We start from the raw sequence: 21,047 nt of genomic DNA, 5'->3' as shown, positions 1-21,047 counted from the left end.
CGGAGCACGGGGTATAATAGAATTCTCGCACCATGACGTCCTGTCCATCCCTTATCCTCATTAAATGAATTCTCAGCATGCGGCAAACTACCTCGTCTCTCTCTACTAGCCTCACAACGTATGTGAAGGTTGCGTCTGTACAGCTGGGCTGCTATCTTGTACACGTTCGAAAAGCCGACGTTCGATTTCGCCTCGCGCGATTGTCCAGGCTGCGCCGATATCGCGGCCTATAGGCCAATCGAGTCCAATCGCGTGAGGCGAAATCGAACGTCGGCTTTTCGAACGTGTACAAGATAGCGGCCCGGTTTTCAAAGCTTACAATCTTCGAAGTAGTACAGTGTTTCAAAGTTCAGCCAACCTGGCGACTGAAATTGTTGCTGATGGTGCCCTGTCATTTATGATACCAACAGTGATCATAAATGTAAATGAACGTGAGGGTCGGAGTCGGTCGCCTTATACTGGTTGCTCATCAATATTTAGCCAACGTACTGAAGGTATATTGTTGGCCCCCAATGAAGCCAATCAGAGAGCTTTCGTATTATTTTTATTTCAGTCACTGTTTGCTATTTAATCGGTCAACTGTGCGAGTCTTAAGTCTATGGGAATGATTCAATTGAGGCTGTTTTAGGAAACTTCCGATTCAGCAGTATTTAATGCACTACCAATTGTGCAATTGTTATTCTTTTTGCATCATAAGGAAAGCAGGTGAAATCTGAAAAAAAAAAGAAAGAACATGTGACTACGCGCTTGTGCGCCGCGATCGCAGGGCTCCCAATCATGCCGCGTGTGAACAGCAACAGCGCATTTAAGGTTGACACCGAGGAAGTGACAGGGTGGTGGGTCGACTTCGGGTTTCTTCAATCTTGTTATCACTCTCACGAATGACCACCTCTGCTGCTTTCGGCAGCGCACCCGATACCAATCGCTGGCGTAAATTTCGAAGGCAATGCCTGCGTGCATTCGTAGCAGCGGCGGGGTAGATTATAAGGCATCGTTCGTCCATGCGTGGCACGTTTGCAAGCACTGCCAGCGTGACACGCAAGCGTGTGTGGTATTGTATTTTGTGGCGACAGCAGTTAAGCACCCGAAATTTGGTTCATCTTATGCGCCCGTCCGTCCATTCCGTTATGCTGACGACGAACATCGTCGTCTACATCGGCGACGCACAGCAGTGTTCCCTTTTTTTCTTTTTGTCATCGTGGGGCCACCTCGTCATCCCTAGCTTCGCCATTGCCACAGCACGAAGAAAAATAGTAACTTCTCCACAAACTCCTACACTGGAATTTGAGCTGATGTAAGTGAAGCAAGGTGCATTTGGGAGTCGAGCGCGCTAACCACTGAGCTAGCGCGTAACAATATAGCTTGCCAAGGTGTTGCGCTACGCACAGACTCGGAGACCAGTGGCGTCTGAGAATGTATTTCGGAGGCCAGAACGAGTGATGCTGTAGATGATGAGGGTTGCATTATATGCGTCGCTGGCTCAAAAACTGCTGTTTCAGTGCGCTTGCCTACGACGGGGAACTGAGCAAGAACCCAGCGGTTTAGAGCAGTTTGTTAAAGCGGAGGGATGCGGTCGTATAAAATGTATTATTATGTACAATGAGCATTCTTAATAAACTTCACAGACTTTTGGATAGGTACCTATCGATATCTATAACCGTTTTCCCGCCTATTTGGGTCACTGGGTAGTCGGTGGTGTAATAGGTAGAGCATCGGGCTGCTGTGCCGAGAAAACCTTGGTTCGAAACCATCCGTCGGGCAAACTTATATCGCTGAGCACGTGACACTATGTATGTGCTACTCCTCAATGACCCTCTCTGACACCAACTTACTTTGCTTGCTAGACTCGTCCGGCACATCATAACAATTGCATTCCACTGCCATTTCCTTCCACTGCCTAACATTCCAGGGCTCGTAACCATAAAACACCAATCTCAAGGAAAACATAACCACATTTAGAACAAAAATCACTTTAGGGAAATTTTTTTGCTGGCTTTAGCTTCCATAATTACTCTATCGCATAATAAATGATCGAAGATTTACGTAAACACCTCATTTATTGAATAAACTGGACCAGCAGCCGCGGAGGATCTCGTGCGCGCCTTCGTGGCACGTGATAGGTCCGCCGCTTCGTGACGCCATCTTGAGGACGCCTTATCGGCGGCAGCCGCACGCTGTAGCTGCGGAAACCAAACTTGCATTACACCTGCGTAGCTGCTGCGACGTACGGGCCACAAATGTCATACCTATGGCTCTTCAACATGCACAGATACTTCTTTGCATGTGTGAGGCCTCTTCAATCCATGTGCACCGTAGCTACCACAAACTGAATCCGTGACCTCACGCTCCGCAGCTGAACGCTATCATGGCCACTAGATAAAAACAAAAACAAAAAAAAAACAGCAGTGTACCGCTGTATACGTCTTGAGGCACAGCGGGAAGCTCGAAAAACAAGTTTAGGATGCGCCATCTATTTACGGTTCAATTTTTTATGCCACCGCCAACTTGTTTTGACAAAGCCGTGTTGACTCACCACGAAGCCTGAGTCTATAGCCTCGAACTCGGTGTATCAGCGTGCAGTAATCTTTGAGCTCTACACAGTGAATAATTGAGTCGGAAGCGTCTTGATATTAGGGATCAGAAAAGCAACATTGCCGTGAAACCCGCGTCCCGTAAGCTTCTGTCGCAGAATGTAATCCGAGTAAACATAAATTTGTATTTCAGAATTTCTACCTCGCCTAGAAGAAGTCGGCCTAAAGCAGCTCGCGAACATTACTTTGGCAACACGCGATCGGTGATATGGCTTATTGCATAAACTCTCCCTCCTTTGACTGCATGCTGCTTGTACGCAATTACCAAGTGTTTCTTTAAAATTTTTCGAATGTCTGAAGTTATAGCTGAGATGCTCGCTTCAGACATTTTTCTATACGCTGGACGTAGTATTTCCCTTCCCTAAGAAAATACTGAAAGTCCGCCTTCCGAATAACTTGAACTATAGTTCGTACGCTTACCTTCTCAGACTTGACGCTCTTGAGGGAGTTCTTTATCATCGACTTTCAAAAGGTACTTGCGAATGCCTGTCACGTAGTTATCCCAATACTGGCACCAATTCAACTTCCGGATGTCAAGGTTGAACAACTGTATGAATAGTGATTTCAGCATTGTAGCGTTGTACGGATATAACGAATGGAAACACTCAGCTCTTACACGTACTAGAACAAAAGAGTTCGTGCTTTGTAATAAACGGACAGAAAATCCTGCAAGAAATTTTTGTCTTCATGACTGCTCACTTATTGCAGCAGGGAAGCATAGTGTCCTTTGTTAGCGAGTGACCAAGAGCCTTATTTTAATGTTTATCGGTGTTTTTTCTTCTTTCGTTCAATATTTGTGTTGCAAGCTGCGCATGCGAAGAAGTATTCGCAAAAAGAAGATTGCCCTAAAGGCCATCCTCCTACCTCAGACGTAAGCTGTCAAATTCCTTCCTTCCCGAAATGTTTGCTGCTGTTAAATGGACAGCGTGCTATATATTCTCGTCTAAACCGGCGGAATCGTTTCTAGTGAAGCACGAAATTCACGAAATGTCACCGCATCCGTCACATTCAACCTCCGCTCGAGTAAATGCAAATGGCAAGTGGTGAGTGAATTAGGATACACTCTTAAGTTACCTATACTGAAACTACCACGCTGTTTGTCCGACAAAAAACAAAGAAACATTAGTTGTTACAGGAGAAAATCTCTAATTTCGATTAAACGCTTACGCAATGAAGATATACAGAGTAACTAACTTCCGTGCTCTTTTATGGCAGTTCTGGGTAGCCAATTAAATAGTAATAATAATAATAATAATAATAATAATAATAATAATAATAATAATAATAATAATAATAATAATAATAAAGTAAAGGAGCTGCTTCAGATATTTAAAGAATCTTCAAAGGTCGTTCGCGCTCATATTCCTAATGAAAATGGTGTCACTGCTCGTATAGAGTCTACGATACTCCTGGGTTCTGTATTATGATGCTTTGTTGCTAGTGTCACAGGGGCACAAGAAATATGAGATTAACTGTTTAATGCTTTGAAGTTTATAGCAATTCAGGTGGCGCCACACATGCATGCTTATTGGCGTTAAGACTTATTGTCCTTTGAGGCGCATTGTGGTTCTAAAAATTTATTCCGCTGTTGAACGCGTACAATCGCTTCCAATGTTAGGAGTTACGACTGCACACACGCACAAAAAAAGAAGATACATTTGTGAAATAAATTGAAATAATTCTACATATACCGTACTACGAATATCTTACTGCAATTTCTCGAACCTTTGCCGAATAAATGCTTTTGGTGATATTAAGATTATCAAACAAACTTATTGCCTTCACTGCAGCCATCGTCGTTGCGACGTTTGACGTCATTAAAAACGTGCGCGTCGCAGCGACTTCAGGTATAATGGCATTAGGAAAATTAATGTCAGAGATGGTTCATGCGATTAGCGATGCACGCATGGCCCAGTATCAGAACGCCCCTCATCCAGCGCCGTGAACACACACACACACACACACACACACACACACATGTGTATATATATATATATATATATATATATATATATATATATATATATATATATATATATATATATATATATATATATATATATATATATCTAGAAGTGAACTTCTTTGGGCGAATGGTCAGAGGACCCGAGGGCCCGTGTTCGCATATTTAACGTTCGCAAGTGTTGTTTCCTATTGGTAGACCACCTTCTCTAATAATACTGAGTCTTTCGTAAATAGGTGTACATGACTGTTTCAGCTAAACTAATCGATGATGCCCACTCAAATTTCGCAGAGGTAGGATTTGGCAGCGGCATCAGTATAGAAACTACGTTTTGCGAGTATCCTTGCCTGTTTTGCTCATAGTAATAACAACCGTCTGCGGTGATGTCACTGAAAAAAAAAAGAAAAAGTCCCGTTTGCCGCTAAGGGACAATAACAGTGCAATATAGAATCTAGCAAACCGTAGAAAGGTGGCGCCATCTGCCAACGCTATGGTGAAACCCGCTTTTCACCATAACGGCGACACACAGCGCCACTGTTTTGTAGCAGGCCGGCACCTCGATTTTGTAATTTTGTAGCATCGCTGCCTCCGGCCGTTCAGGGCAGCGACACGGGGACGTCCTTTGACCAGGCCTGCACCGCACCGTCGCCATATTGTGGCGGAGCTGTTGCAGTGGTTGTTACATATGCCAGCATTACTCAGTTCGGCGCGGTCGCGTTGCCTGGCGTTTGCACTGTCCACGGCGCCGCGGACGTGTTCGCCGAGTTGGCCTGTCGGGATCGCGACGTGAGATGAATGGGGGTGATAGTTTCACAGCTAGAAACGCTTCATCGTGCCCCGTTGTTGCGCATCGTCGGGTACCAACGCATTGAAAAAGCGGCGCCTGTGTTTTAGATTTCTCCGCGACCCGGAACACAGAAGAAAGCGAGCAAAAACAGCCTTGTTCATGTATGCCACGATGTCTTAAATTTGTGTCTTCGCGTGAAGCGGGGTTCAACAAATTCACTAAACGCTAGGCATTTGCCGTCCCAGGCATTTAATGAAGTCGACGAAAAACTTGCTCAGATTTAATTCGTTATTTCTAATAATAGCGTGCATTGAGCATCCAAATGTTACAAAGAAATTCCTGGGGAGGTTTGTCATTGCAGCTCAGCGTCTACTTGCACAGATTGTATCAGACGGATGTAACGAGAAGGATGGATGTGGCCATAAAATTGTTGCAGATTGTGAACTTGGAACGATATGTTTTCATGCTTTGGCAAGTGCGCAACTTTAGCATTTGTTCTGTCAGTGCGCTCAAATTTATGTTAATGGCCTCCTGTGGCTTAAGACAGGCGGACGCATTCGTGAGCTGCTTGGAACTACACCTCAATAATTTACAGGCTGTCTCCCTGTAGTTTCACTAAAGTGACAGCTATATATTTTGGCAGGGAACGTTTCATTTCTTTTGGTGAGATGTGTCACTCTGCTGCTTTTTTTCATATCGCTGTACTCATATCTAGGAATATAATGTAATACAAATGTGTTTTCCAGCGAAGCATTTAGGCTCTATACTTGTCTAACACGTCTGAAATATTCACAAGCCGAACACATGACCTTATACTTTAGGCTATGTCTACAACGATGTTGTATATATATCAGTGCTTAGAGGTCATGCATCGTGCATTGCTTTTACTTTCCAAATATTTGAAAGTATAATTCGGGGGTTTTGTGTGCCAAAACCAATATCGGATTATGAGGCAAGCTGTAGTGGGCGAGTCTGGAAAATTTTTTGTCTACCTGAGGTTCTTTAACATACACCTACAGGGTGCGCTATGAATAATGTCAAGATTTGTGCCAAAAATTTTGGGTGAGAGTGACGAAATCTCAGAAAATCTTTTGCAGGATATTTACTCGATATACAAGCAATGCGATCTACATATCTGCTCTTGGTCTTAATAATTGGCTTTAAATGTTCTGAGTGTGCTTCACTCGCGACCCGCCAGGTGTCCTCAGGGGAATTATTATCCCTCAAGCGATGCTTTCAGGAACACCACGCTGGTTTGCTGATGGGTGCGGACTTCTTCTACAAGAACAGCCCCGCATTAGAGTTGATTGTGTTTAAGTAGGCGGAATTTGTCGGCCACTCTTCATCTGGAATGAAGCCGGGCACGAGAGCACGACTTCGCTGCTGTGGTGTGGATGTGCTGTTTGATTGATTAGCCGGAGCACCACACTGCTACGAATTCAAAGATTGCTTGCTGAACTCGGACGGAGACCAGGGCTGTGAATGAGGCCACAGAATATCTTTAAAGTATGTTTCAGTGTAGATTTTTACACTTTCTATGACTTTTTCGCCCCCCCCCCTCTCCACCAAAAAAGAAAGAAACTATCGAAGTGCATCCCGTACTCCTCAAGTGACGACAGACGCCAGATGAGAGTTCTGAAAAACTGTCCAACTTGCTGCTTCGCAAGCTTTCATGTCGGGCCAATCATACGAGAGTTCTGAGTGTTCTGCGGGACATCTACCGTGAAAATGTTCCGATCGGTGAAACCAGTTGCCAAGTGTTCCCCCTTCAGGGCCCGTGCCAACAGCAGCCTGGATTTTTCACATCGACCCTTGCGCCTCATGCGGCGCACCGAGTCTCCAGACTGTGAGCTGTGCTGCGTGAATGGTCATGTGCTGTGTGACTGCCCTCAGTACGTGGAAGCGCGACAAAAGTTGAGCAATGACCTTCGGCGCCTCGACAGCCCACCGTTGTTGGATGACGTTATTTTTACCATTGGCCCGACGTTAAATAGAATTTTAAGGCCATCCAGCCCTTACTTGACTTCTTAAAAACTGCGGGCCTGGATTATAGGCTTTGAGCAGACCAAATTGCTTGCTATATGTTTCACATCCTCCTCCTCCTCTCGTTATTGTCACCCATCATTCGCCTCTTTCTTTCCCCTTTCTTTCCCTCTTACCCTTTCCCCAGCGCAGAGTAGCTGACTAGAGGAACGGGCTTCAGGCCGACCTCTCTCCATTTCGTATGATTAACCTTTTCTCTAGCTCTCTCCTTTGTCTGCACCTCCGTCAGTACATGTATTCTCTGGAACTTGTAGGGAAACATCTTCGCAGTTCCTTCGCATGGCTCTTCTCAAGGTTGTTACCGATACACTCGGCTACATGGCTAGCCTTTTGATGACCTCCGTGGCTGGAGTTCGATCCTCTTTCTCACAATTTCCTCAAGGTGAAAAGTGGCCACAGAGCCAGCATGAGCATGTCAGAGTCAGTCCTTAAGTCTGCAACGCTTAAAACTCTGTGGACAATCCCGCGGGAATTCTTAAAAGAATTTTGGCGATTTCGAAAGCAAGGTGTCCGGCGTCGCTCAGTGACGAGATTGCGGGCCAATGCAGTCTATGGTGTGCCAGAAAACTCGGTCAAGATGTCGAAGAAAAATAACAGAAATGCTTGAAAAAATGACGTTGAGAAACGTAAAAAAAAAATCAAAGGTACAAAAAGAAACGCTTGAAATGGCTCGCTGTACTTATGTTACACCGCGTAAATCTTCACGTGCGCCTTAATTTAACGTGCACCTAGACACTCTAAACGCCAGAGTTTTTGAATTTAGCGCACATTAAAATTTATCTGTCGCGCCTGCGATCGAAACCTCCTCCCCGTGAACTTGCTACTCACTCATAAAGTTTGTCTCTGATAAGGCAACACTGTTTTTGTCCACGCGCTCTTTATGATTATTATTTTCCACATACACGATTTGAATCTCGATAACTACAGCACCTTCGGTTATTGGTAAAGCTGCCGTATTTATTCGCCTCCTTTCCTCTTATAGCCTTTGACAGGTGTGCTGGGCCTTCCGTGGCTATAGCTATACGGTCGCTATGCGCTGGGTGTGACAGGTTGCGTCAGTCTCTTCGAAGGGCTACACCTGCACCCGAAGTATACATCACATGGGTAAACCTTGTTTAGGAAGCACGTTTGTGAGCGCAAGCGAAATCGCAGGAAAAACGACTAGTTATATCTGCCGGGCTCTAAACTTATTCTAGCACATGCCTTTACTGTGAACGTTTGACACACATTTTTAAGGTGAGCTGTAAATACTGCAATTCAGGTGGCATCCAATTTGCAAAAGTAACTAACTTTTACGCTATCATTGAGCGCTGAAACTAAATTATCCCTGTCCATCATGGTGCGCCTTCGAGCGTTCAGACACTATGCGGTGGTGCAACTGGACGTGTCATCTCACTGCATGGAGAAGCGCGGTATCGAGGCATCCTAGATGCGCCGAAATCTACATCTCTTTTATTGCATTTCGCTGCAGACAACGCGCTCTTAGGTTTTATTGTGAACAATACGGACAATCATTGCTCGAAGACGTGGTATTAAAGTTAACCAGCTGGAAGCACGCTCCCCGTGAGCCAAATTTGAGCGTAAATAGTCATGCAGCGGTTTAGCTGAAACAGTTCTGTACACCTCGCGCTCATATTTATGCAACACACAGTACGTACGATGTCGCGATTGGCTGACACCTGCTCTGACGAACTGTTCTAGCGTAATAACAGTTCTGTGAACTCGGGTCTTGATCGTGAAAGCTGTACGGTGGCTGCAGGTGCCAGTGGTCAAACAAGGCATAAGTTCACAGGAAGACAAATGCTTGAAGCGATGAGAGGAATAGAACAAGGAGGGTTGTGGCAACCCACGTTTCGACAAAGGGACTTGCCCTTGTCGAAACACTGGCTTCAGCGACACTCCTTCTTCTACCACTGTTCATCACTATGCAAGTGCCGGCGGTGTGATTTTTCTTTCTGCACCCAGTCTGTCAGTAACCGAAATTACCGGTCATCGTGGTATTCGTTAATGTTTTCGAGCAAAATAAGCTAGGACACAAGACACCGGAGAGCGCACCTGCTGGTCTATTGGAGGCAGATCGTTCATCAGTCCCACGACGTTGTCTGATCGGAACAGCCAGCTGTTGGTGGTGTAAAAGCTCGTGGCGTCCATGCCATTAACAGCCTTGCGATACCGGTCAACTAGACTGTAAAGAATAATAATTAAATCGGCTGCTTTACTGTTCCCCAAATTTACTTGCTCATTTCGTAGACCCTTTTGTCAGTCACGAGACCACGTTTCGCGTTTATTCGCTTATTGCAAATTTCGTGCACATTAGTACTTTTTACGCTCAAAGACTGCCGACATGGTAGCCTGACGACGCGCCGCAGATAAAAACAAACAAACAAGCAACGTAGATATGTGAGTGGTTTTTCAAGCGTAAGGTTCATTAAACCTTCTTGGTCTGATACCAACCATTTAATTTTTTTCTAAATATAGTTGCTTTGATGCACGCCAATATACGGGTGCACCCGGCACTTAAAGTCGTCATGGCTGAACAACGTTCTGTATGTTAGCGAAGTTTGTGATGCCATACTCTTAGTTAAAATAAAGAATGCCTGAAGAATTCAGTCTTATCCAAAAAGAAAATGCGATCAGTGATACTTGCAACTGATGCTAAAACATGCATTACGAAGATATTATTGAGAACTACTGCAACAAGATATGGAGTTCTGCTGCAAAAGATGCCATTATGCTAAAATCGCATTTAAAGATCAAAATACGACACTTATAAGAACGTCTGCTTACAAACGTTTTCACAGTGCTTTATCTGTTAAAATAACCTAATATCTATCAAGTAACGATTATACTGACTTTTCATTATTTTTGTAGTTTTTCACTGGCTGTCAAGACGCCACGCCTACATTATTGCCGGTATCGGTCACTTGTGCGATGGGTGATGAGAAAAGAATAGACTCGGTCGAAAAGAATCCCTACATAATACCGTTTCTTATTTCCTCCCAACCGACACGCGCAGCTTAAGGACCCCCGAAAAAAATTGCACACTGCAGTTTCCTACGTTACCACCATTCTGGGCACGTAACTTCGTGGTAGTCACGCATCCTGGGCCTCGCTCATCGTCAACAAAGAAACGTACACGACCTTTATTGACTTTACTGGAGCCAATGGGCCTGTGTGTGATAATGTGCGCGTGAGCTCTCTCTCTTTTTGCTATTTCATGTTTCAGTCACTCGTTCCCTTTCCCCAGGGAAGGGTAGCCAACCGAAAGCCAGTCCGATAGACCTCTCTGCCTTTTCTCTTCTCTTATCTCAATGCCTGGTAGCTAGGACTCGGAAAAAAAAAGTTTGTTGTCGCCTTGCATTCTTCGAAAAGTATCGCGGTTTAAGTTACCTGGTAAGCTGAAACACATACTACACTCCTTGCTTATAGAGAGGCAGGCTAATGGTGAAGCCGCGTGAAGTAAGGAGGCTGAGGAGGGAGTAGGTGGCAGAGCAGCCGCAGAGCTTTAAACAATCTCTGCAAGAACGACTATAAAGGGGTCACTACGAGTACAGATTGAAAGCTTTCCTCAGCCCCACCATCCCCTTGTCCACCCTTTCCCTTCTTTTTTCCCCACGAAGTTATGCCATCGGTAGGCCTCTGTATCGCTACTGAAGTACGCCGACCACTATAAAGAGAGAGAGCGAGGGGGGGAGGGAAGGAATAATGTTAATGAGATAAAGCTGGAGAGGTCGGCGTGATTGAGGTAACTTTTTCCTGCTACTCCACGTTGCGGAACCACTAGGGAGGTTCAAGAAATGCCTACGTGTTGGGGCTGGTCCCTCGCAGATCTAGGGGGCGAATCATCTGTGAAAGCAGAACGTGCGGCGTGCAGGCTACTGACAAACACATCGAAACGAGGAGGAAGGAGACCCTGCAAGCTGCTGCCAGACCGAGCCCTGCAAGAGCTTCTGCAGCACTCGCTCCCGAAGAGCGTCATTTATCAAGTGCGGTAGAGCCCGAGGTCCGTCGCAACAAATCCATGCACGAGTGCGAAATAAACGCGAGGGGAGGGTCAAACTGGGCGCTACGGAATACGCGCCCTCTACCCCGCCGCAACTGCTTGCGCTTGCTTGCACGGCTCGCGCATTGCGCCCTGCCATCTGCATCGCAGACGACGACTTTGATGAGGTGCCGGAACACTCGCTTCCAGAAAAGTTGTGTCCCCGCGGGAACCGGATGTCGTCAACTTGTATGCAGGACTATTATATGTACAGTCCATTTACTTTGCCTTTCAAATTTAGTCTGCTCTAACAAATAATGCATAATGCCACCAAGAACACGTTTAACTTTGCAGGGATGTCTAAATATCACTAGTTAAGCCACCCAAGATGCTTGCAGAACCAACCTAGCTTCTCTTCCTGTCAACCGCAAGACCACGTCTCCAAGCAATGCAGGCACGTAACGCAAGAACCACAGGCTCAGACGATACAAGACTTTGCTGCCGGTCGCGATGGGGAAGCGACGCGGGTTCGGCAAAGGGCGTTGCGCCGTGGTACTTTTCACTTGCGCGTACAGCTCACCCCACGTTTGTGGATTTACCGCGCTGCTCGCAGAGTTGTATACCTTCAGCTGCGTTGGCCTGCGAAAAAAAGAATTCTGTTATCGATGTCAGCTCCAACTTGTATAGAAAGAGAAAGCGCACAGAAAGGTACACATTACCCGCGGGGGTTGCTGAGTGGCTATGGTGTTGGGCTGCTCAGCAGAGGTCGCGGGATTGAATCCCGGTCGTGGCGGCCGCATTTCGATGCGGGCAAAATGCGAAAACACCGTGTAGTTAGATTTAGGTGCACGTTAAAGAACCCCAGGTGGTCGAAATTTTCGGAGCCCTCCACTACGGCATGCATCATAATCAGAAAGTGGTTTTGGCACGTTCAACCCCATAATTTAATTCATTTAAGGTAGATATTTCCTTACGTGTCGATAAAAAAAGGAAGAATAAGACATACAAACACAACAGTATGAGTGAAAGAATTGCGATACTGTACAGAAAATGTGGCACCATTTGGTGCGAGGACGTATCGCGGTGCCATCTTACGGAAGTGCGCCTCTGACGTGGTATGAGGGATAACATGGCGCGATCCTCATATTTTGGCTGCAGGCGCCCTGCTGGAAAGTTCTGCAAGTGTCTTCGAAACAACGGAATTTGGTAATTGCGATATTATTGGCCCTGCTCTAACTACAGACACGGAGCAGTTTGCACACGCCGTACCTTTATAAAATAATTCATGACCGCTGCGTGCGGTCATCGTCCGCCCAGTCGGTTTTTTCGCGTGAAGCAATCAACCAAATATATTTGTGTTGTACGCTCTAAAACAGCTGCCATTGTCGATCGTCTCAGTGCAGTCATCGCATGGATTCTCACAGAGTGGTCGCAGATGTGCGTGAAGGTTATCATGCCACATCTCTATTTCGCCGCGAGCGGTACCACCTCTTTGCGTAGTTCCTTTTTGTAGTCGGAACAGATTTTTTTGAAGATCGCCTGTGAAGTACAACGCACTTCAGTCCGTTCAAGAAGATTGAATGAAGACGCGGGCATTACTTGCATGGCCAACCTACACAACCATCTAGCTTATTAAAATAGTGCGCGAATAAACGTTTTAATTTATTCCCTTGTTCCAGTTGCGCAAGTGAAAGCGAGAAGTGGTGAAGTCGTATTTGCCTAGCGATAATCTTGAGACTAGCGCAACTTTCAAGATATCGGTCTTCAAAATGGCCTTAATGATACATTTGCCTTGCAGTTATTATTATTTCCGACTCTTAGAGGGAGACTCTTGTGGAACTGTTGACTGGAACGCCAATATATTTCGTGCCACATTAGGGAGTTGCTCATGTGAGTATCTGCGCTAGTCTTAAAATTTCCGCTGGAAGGCGTAACTCCACGCCTGCTTAATTTCACTATTTAAACGTCTAACAAAGTGAACAATTAGAAAAGTTATTCAGTGAATTTTTTTCAATTATAGCCACTTGGGCATTGCGATTGACCGTGGAAGTATTGTACGCCTCTTCAGATAACCGATCTGAACAGGCCAAATTCCACTTTCAAGGCAATATTTGAATATTTCTTTATTTTAATAAATAAATAAATAAATAAATAAATAAATAAATAAATAAATAAATAAATATTGCAAATACGCCTGAATTTGAGCTTGCTATACATCAACACACCCGAAAACAATGAAAGCGGGATAATAAAGGGCGGACAGGAAAATGAGGTGTTCCGTCCACTTTTTTCCAGTTACAAGCAGCACAGTCATTCTTTTTCGTCTAGAACGCGGTATACCTGCATATAACGAACGCATTTGCACTGTGCCGTGCGTCGCATATGAGCGTTTGACACTCCGGGAATAAATTGGTCACAAACTAGTCACTCGGGTAATGAACGCATCGTCACAATCTGATTAATGCGAATTAGCATACTTGGGTCACCTTGATGTCTATCCACTAGCCTCTTTACGCCGATGTGATGGAAAGAAAAAAAAACATTCTTTAAAATTTATGTGGTGCTGGGCAGAACCGAACCTGCGACACGCAGATTCCTCAAGATCATCAGCACGGCGCTTTATCACTGCGCTACAAATGCCCGTAGGCTAGGAGGAATTAATTATCAGTGTTCGCACTCGCCGCCACACCACGCACTTCGGATGGCGTGCAAGAGGAAGAGGATTTCGCGCTGACTTCGCGGGCTCACCACTAGATGGCGGAGCGCGTGCAGAAGAAGTCTAAGAGGGGAGGCCGGCTTCCGTACCGGTTCACTTCGATCCATGACGTAATGATACCCGACTGCTATAGATTCCTTACATTTATCCTGGGTGAGAATTTTTTTTTTCCTTCCATAAACAATACACCGTAACTGATTCATTCTCATCATCTCTTAGTAATGTCACCTCCGGCGTCCCCCACGGTAGTCTTTTGGGCCCCTTGTTATTTTTGATTTACGTTAATGATCTGGCAGTGGGTATCTTCTCTAAGATGCGACTTTTTGGAGACGAGCGCCTAATCTACCGTAAAATCTCTTCTTCAGCTGATCATCTTGCTCTCCAACAGGACCTGAATCTCGCAACTAATTGGTGCTCATGCTGACAAATGTCTCTTAATACCGATGAATGTAAGCGAATGACCTTCACTCGCAAGAAATGAGCTCCGGCATCCAACTACGCTCTCAATAGCTTCCACGTAGCAGTCTTACAAGCACTTTACAAGCACCCGCGTAGCAGTCTTACAAGCACCCAAACTTTCTTGGACAACTCACTTAGATAATATCACAGCAGCAAGCATCACGCACCCTCGGTTACCTTAAAGGAAACCTCCACGACACTCCTACTTCGACCAAATCACTAGCATATCTAACATTCGTCCGTCCTCAACTTGAATACGCGTCATTATATTGGTCACCTCACCAAACCTATCTAAGCAACGCTCTCGAACGTGTTCAAAATCGCGCGGCGCGTTTCATCGCCAAAGACTACAGCCGTCATTCTAGTGTTACTAATACTAAATCTTCTCTGTCCGTATCTTCCTTGGAGTCAGGTAGAAAGATTGCTCTAATCTGCTTATTTCACAAAATAACAAACCGTCAGCACCCAGCCGTCCTCTTTCTCTGCCAACCGTTACGAATATCTCGCCTTTTGAACAACAACCGCTCCTTAAAACGTATCTTTGTTCACACAAACGCCTTCAATTCATCATCGTTACCACTCGCAATGATGTCCACATTCATGACCTTGTTTATTTTCGTCATGATGTAACCGGTATTTTTTCGTGACCAGTTGTTTCATTAATTTTCTCTTAATTATGTACACGCTTCTCGGTAACTTCTGTATTTGGCATTGTCAAGAGATGTACCCTTACATTACTTATGTAAAACTTGACGGTGTTAAATTTACATTGTGTGCGTCGCCATTCATTCAGATAGTGTATATCGCGTTCCGCTAACTATTATGTACGGCACCTCGTTTTATGTACCTTAGTATACGTCTCATATTCTCGTTATCTCTTTCCATTCTTTTTAATGCTTCCACTTAAGTACATTGTATAATCCCCCCTCACATGATACTCCTGCTGGAGCCAGTGAGGGTGTTTAATAAAAATAAATGAATGAATAAATAAATAAATAAATAAATAAATAGGAATGCTCCCGAGTAAGCCACGGTGATTGTGAAGCCACCGCTTTCGTCACGCCGGGCTTGGAAATGGAAATTTCAGTCCAGGTAGCATGACGTCACAAAGCAAACTGCCCAGGCGTGCTATCTATAGGAGGCAGTGGCGGTACACGTACGGCTCATACGTGACGTGTTTCGGGTGTGCCAATACAGTGTGTCGCTGCATCGCTTGAATGCTAATCGCATAGCACCGGCAGTCATAGCGGAACTTTTTCGATATCTAGTTTATTGAGCCAATATACTACTCTTTGTGCATTCGCCTTATTAAGATATTCATGGACAGCCGCATTTTAGAGCGCAGCTCTTAGGCGGCCGTTCCTGCGTCGAGCGTCGGCGTTCCCGGCGTAACTGGGCGAACGAAGCGCAACGGATGAAAGAGCGAACGTGGAGCCCAGCGGGAGAGGAAACAAAGCGGCGAGAGCGACGAGAGCGCGAGGACGAAAGCGGAGGAGGAGGGTGCAGCGGAAGCAGTCGGCGGAAAGCGGAGGAGGAGGGCATGACGAAATCGTGAGAAGAAAAGCGTAATATCACGCAAGACAAGTAGTGCGGTGACAATGGCTACGAGATGGCGCCAAAGTAGCGTACGTCATCTGGGAGGGCTGCCTGCGGCGCTTGCTGTGAATCGCGACCACGCGTCACCCACGCGCTGCTTCTTGCGATCGCCCGTTCAGCGAGGCCGTCGTATCACACCTCGCTCCGTTTGCAACGTGCCGCACGAGACTGCTTGTCCGCGCCAGCCAATATATTGCGAAAGGAAAACACGTAAAACGCATTTAGAGCTGCGCTCAAATGACGAGTTAATTTTACTGTTGTTACCCGGCACGGGTAGGCTGTAGTTAGGAAGCCCATAAATGCTGCACAGTATAGCTGTAGCGTCGATTGCACATATGCGCCCCAAGACTTTGCGCCGACAAATTTGAATACATGGGTGACTGCAGCCAACTTCTTCAGCTATGAAATGTGTGTGGTCCATGACAAACAGGGGCTTATGATGACTCCAAAGATATCTTGCTTTTTACTTCATATGGAATTATTTGTTCATTTATGAGTATCACTTATGGTGTCATTGTTTCGCGCGCAGCTGCGACGAAGCGGCGCTTTTCTGGCCTTTCTTGCGCTGGTAAGAATACGTTTGTGTGACCGACTTCTGCAACTTCGCTCGTACCTGCGGGAGTGTCACGCCGGGCATGCAGATGTAAATATTATTTGCATAGATGAATGCCTGGATGGTCCTTGGCAATGATCCAAAAGGCCAACAGTGCTACGTTGAAGAGCGTGGGGCTTAACACTCCGCTTTGCGGCACACTTTTGCTGGTTAGATGGTGGGATCATCCCATCCTTGGTAAGCGCGAAGAAGTAGCTATCTTCCAAGTGGCTGTGAATCCAGCGCAATGTACGGCCAATCAATGCTCCCATCAGTGAAATCATTGAGAATTCCTTCGTGTTCTACATCATGGGCGCTATAACGTAAAGCTGTTCCAAACTTTTCTATTCCAATTCTGCAATCAGCCCTCCGCGATTGGTCAGAAACGTTTTTGAACCATCCCCACTTCGCCTGTCAATCACGCGACGTCACGAGAACCGCGATAGCTCCCTATCTGATATAACGCGTACGCACTAATTATGCATCTTTGCACAAAAAAATAGTTAATTTTGATTCGACGCCTTTTAGCCATTAACCCTCGAGTGTTGGCCAACAGCTTTCGGGCTGCACTCACTTAATCTAACTGTTACGCGACGTCACAAAACAGCGAAAACTCACTACGTCAAAGACTCATTAATATGCCGAACAAAAGTGATTTCTTTTTCTGAATAGCGGCAGGCTGCCCCGTTCCGAAAGGAATAAAAGATGGCTGCCGCCGATCGCTCAGGCACTGGCTACTCGCACCTGCCGGAGGGTATGGATTTATTTGCGTACAATAAACCTTTTTGCGTGGTTGTGTAACGTTTTCAAACACTTTCGGCACGTTTATGACCTCGCTCAGTCACCTTTTCTTTGCTGAGGATCCTTTTTAGTGGCATTCTTAACCTTCCGTTGCATACCACCGCGATTTTCGACCGGCCACCTCAAGCCAAGTAAGGGAAAGCGGACCAATCACAGACGCCGGCACTACCCTCTTCATCCGGTTGTCGATTTTCAGCGCAATGGCTCGGCCCCATCGAATCCCTTTCCCCTTGAGCCTGCTCCTCGCCTCTTGTCAGCCAATTAAATAAGACAAACCGCACTGTAGGCATTGTTGTTAATCTTTAAAACAAACAAAAGTGGCCTCCTATAAGCGAGGAGAACGTTTGATTGGTCTGTTCAGACAACCCTGCTGGTTCCCGCCCGATGCTTGCGCCGGCGGTTACGTAAATTTGACGTCAGGAGATTGGAATAAAACCATATTGGAATGGTTTTACAGTATAGGGCCCCATATGCGCATTTGACATCAAGAAATATCCACACCGATGGTCGTTTTATGCTCTTTTCGTGTTGAACATACGTTACCAAATCGTGCACATTATCGATGGAAGGCCATTCGCGCTGTTAGCCGGCCGTTCCATACAGATATACCTTATTACGTTCTAAGCACCATACAAGGCACCTTCAACACCATCCTTTCCAGTAGTTTCCTCATACAACGGGCGGGATCGGTGAGAAGGTATACGATGCGAAGTCTAGTGAAGATTTACAAGTCGTAAGGAAAGGTGCTTGGCGGCTGGCCTTCCCCTCACAAGGAATAATTCCTTCGCGCCAGGATTCGTTGAATTTCTCCAACTGTACACTGCAGACTTCCTTGCCAAGAGAGAGAGAGTAATATAGGAAGGCAGGGATGTTAACCAGTCAATAGTCTGGTAGGCTACCCTACGCTGGGGGAAGGGAGAAGGGGAAGCGAGAAGGGAGAGAGAAGATGTAGATACGTATACGGACAGCACTTGAGTTAAAGACGCTCGCGCAAACCAGAAGTTCTGCCTTGCCAAGATTTCTAGGTTCCCTGTAGCTGACTCCGTCGTACCGAGGCGATGACGACTTCCTCCAAGTCGCGAGTGCAGCTTCTATAGCTTCTTCATATATATATATATATATATATATATATATATATATATATATATATTTTTACGTGCCAAAACCACTTTCTGATTATGAGGCACGCCGTAGTAGGGGACTCCGGAAATTTCCATCACCTGGGGTTCTTTAACGTGCACCTAAATCTAAGTACACGGGTGTTTTCGCATTTGGCCCCCATCGAAATGCGGCCGCCGTGGCCGGGATTCGATCCCGCGACCTCGTGCTCAGCAGCCTAACACCATAGCCACTGAGCAACCACGGCGGGTCGCTTCTTCATAGAAAACATGACATCCAGGCGGCAGCCCTGGGATGCCGGAATATCACGTGGTATTTATGCAGGCAGTGACGGTAAGACAGCGATTCTTGAGCAGAATTCCTCAGCAACGTCGTCCTTGATGCAGGGCAAGGACCTTAGAAAGGTGACCCTGTTGCGGAGACGACTCAAAGCCACGCAGAGTTCTCCGTATTTGGAATAGAGGCGTGCGAGGATCCAAGGACTCGCAACGGGATTTCCACTTTTGAGATTGTACCGTATCGATCGATGCGGTGCTGGATTTTTCCTTTGAATCCGCCCCGCCTCCCTCTGATCGTGATTACATTTGGTGCGCCTGTATCTTGTTTCTGCTCATCGTCGAACCGCTTGAAGTCTTTCCAACTGACCTTCGTATTATGTATACACAGGAGAGGTAGTAAATGTGAGCATAGACTCTTCTAGTATATTTCGAATCTGATCCTCCAGGAGTGACGGGTATGCTTCTTGGCATTCCTCCTCCATGAGTGGAGGACGAATGCCAAGGGCACACTTCAAGGATGAATGAATTCGGGGGTGAACGTCTAGGACGAAGTTCGACGTTGGTTCTTCCAGTCAGCGAGCATGCCTGTAGTGGTATAGCGCCAGGCTGCGATACATATAAGCCGATTCGTCATAAGTGCGTTGTCTCTAGCGGCGCTAGTGCCCGCGCAGAAGACAAGTGCCATCCCCCTTTACCGCAGTCGCCACAGGGGGAGAGTTCGGCGGGAGGAAGAGCTGTGAGAAAGGGGGAGGGCTGTTCTTCTTCCCGAGCGTTACCCCACTCAACCACAACATCTGTACCTTGATACGTCACAAAGCTCTTGGGCGACTGCGCGTGCTTCTCAAATAGCCATAATAGCTGGCGTACGGTGATGAATGCGTCCCGAAACTCACTCTGCGTCGGCGCCCTTGTGACAGCAGTGAAACCGCGACTACAGTCAAAACGTGCGAAAGAGCCGAACATAGCTATTGGCTTAAAAAAAATCCTTGCAAAACATGGCCCTCTTTCCTACGCTTTAGCTCCAGAAACATCTGAAATTCCTTCATTCTTGAGCCCAATATTATAATCAAAATTTTTAGCATCGTCGTCGTCATTTTTGTGTTGTGCTACTAACAACGAATGATAACACACAGGCAAAAGGCTTGGTAGTTAGTAGAATACTCCAGGAATAATACAGGTAAGACATATGCGCCTTTGAGCGCATCACGCACCATGAGCGTTACTGCGACGCAACCTTTTGAAGTTAGCTTACGCAGGTCACCTATTTCTTTCTCGGTTCAATTGGTTAACAACTTCACTATCGTCCTTGACGTGCCAGTGTTATGGATTCTCTGTAGTGTTCAGTGAACTACAATTCAGTATTCCGCACGCTAATGCTTTAACTACACCACGCGTCATGTTTCTGGAATGTTATTCAACAACTGAACGGTCGGCCCTGTGCTATATAACGATAAAATAAAAATCAATATTAACAAACACATCTGGCGGGTTTAATGTAGACACTCTACCATTTTCCTACTTTCATTGACCAGTAATCAGCAGATAATTAGGTGTGGGGCACAATATTGACAATTTGCCTTACAGCTCACTTATTACAACCAATCTGCCTAATTATTGCCCAGCATGATAAAGTTGGCACCGCGTTTCAAAGCGAGGCGCAATGCCTACACGTTCAGCCAGGTGGCTCAATTATTACCTTGTTGTGGCCACCTGCCACCCAACGCAAATAAGCGTATTGGCCACGACATCCACAGGAATAAGGTCTGCAACGCAGTCTTTGGAAAGTATCACTGTCGGCAGCAGTCCCAAATATGCCTGCAAAGGTGTACCAAAAGAAAAGTGCCTCTTAGTATCTCACTAACCAATCCGCAAATGGTTTGCTTGTTTTTCATATACAACATCGCAGATGTAAATTTGCAGATAAGAAATAATAAAGTCTTCAATCTCTACTCACCGACACGACAACACCCGTACAGGCATAATAATTGTCTATCCACCCCTTAAAGAAAGAAAGAAAAGAGAGAAAAAGACACGTTTTACAGCGAAGTTGTACATGGCTAGGATCGCGGGATTCTTTCGCGTGCGTCTGAAGGAAGCTATCATTATTAATGGCTCTTACC

General features: G+C 45.9%; 1 long non-coding RNA gene across 1 annotated transcript; it reads right to left on the bottom strand.

The window, feature by feature from the left end:
* Positions 1-1,466: 1,466 nt before the first annotated feature.
* Positions 1,467-20,773, bottom strand: LOC129386321 (uncharacterized). Its single transcript, XR_011893872.1, has 5 exons — positions 20,624-20,773; positions 11,772-12,005; positions 9,440-9,569; positions 3,012-3,138; positions 1,467-2,372 (listed from the first exon to the last, which is right to left on the bottom strand). It is a non-coding gene; the product is annotated as an uncharacterized lncRNA (long non-coding RNA).
* Positions 20,774-21,047: the final 274 nt, after the last annotated feature.

This window comes from Dermacentor andersoni, chromosome 4 (assembly GCF_023375885.2).
Source record: "Dermacentor andersoni chromosome 4, qqDerAnde1_hic_scaffold, whole genome shotgun sequence".
NCBI classification, from domain to species: Eukaryota; Metazoa; Arthropoda; class Arachnida; order Ixodida; family Ixodidae; genus Dermacentor; species Dermacentor andersoni.
The sequence above is the reverse complement of the archived record's forward strand: the minus strand, read 5'-3'. Positions and strand labels throughout refer to the sequence as shown.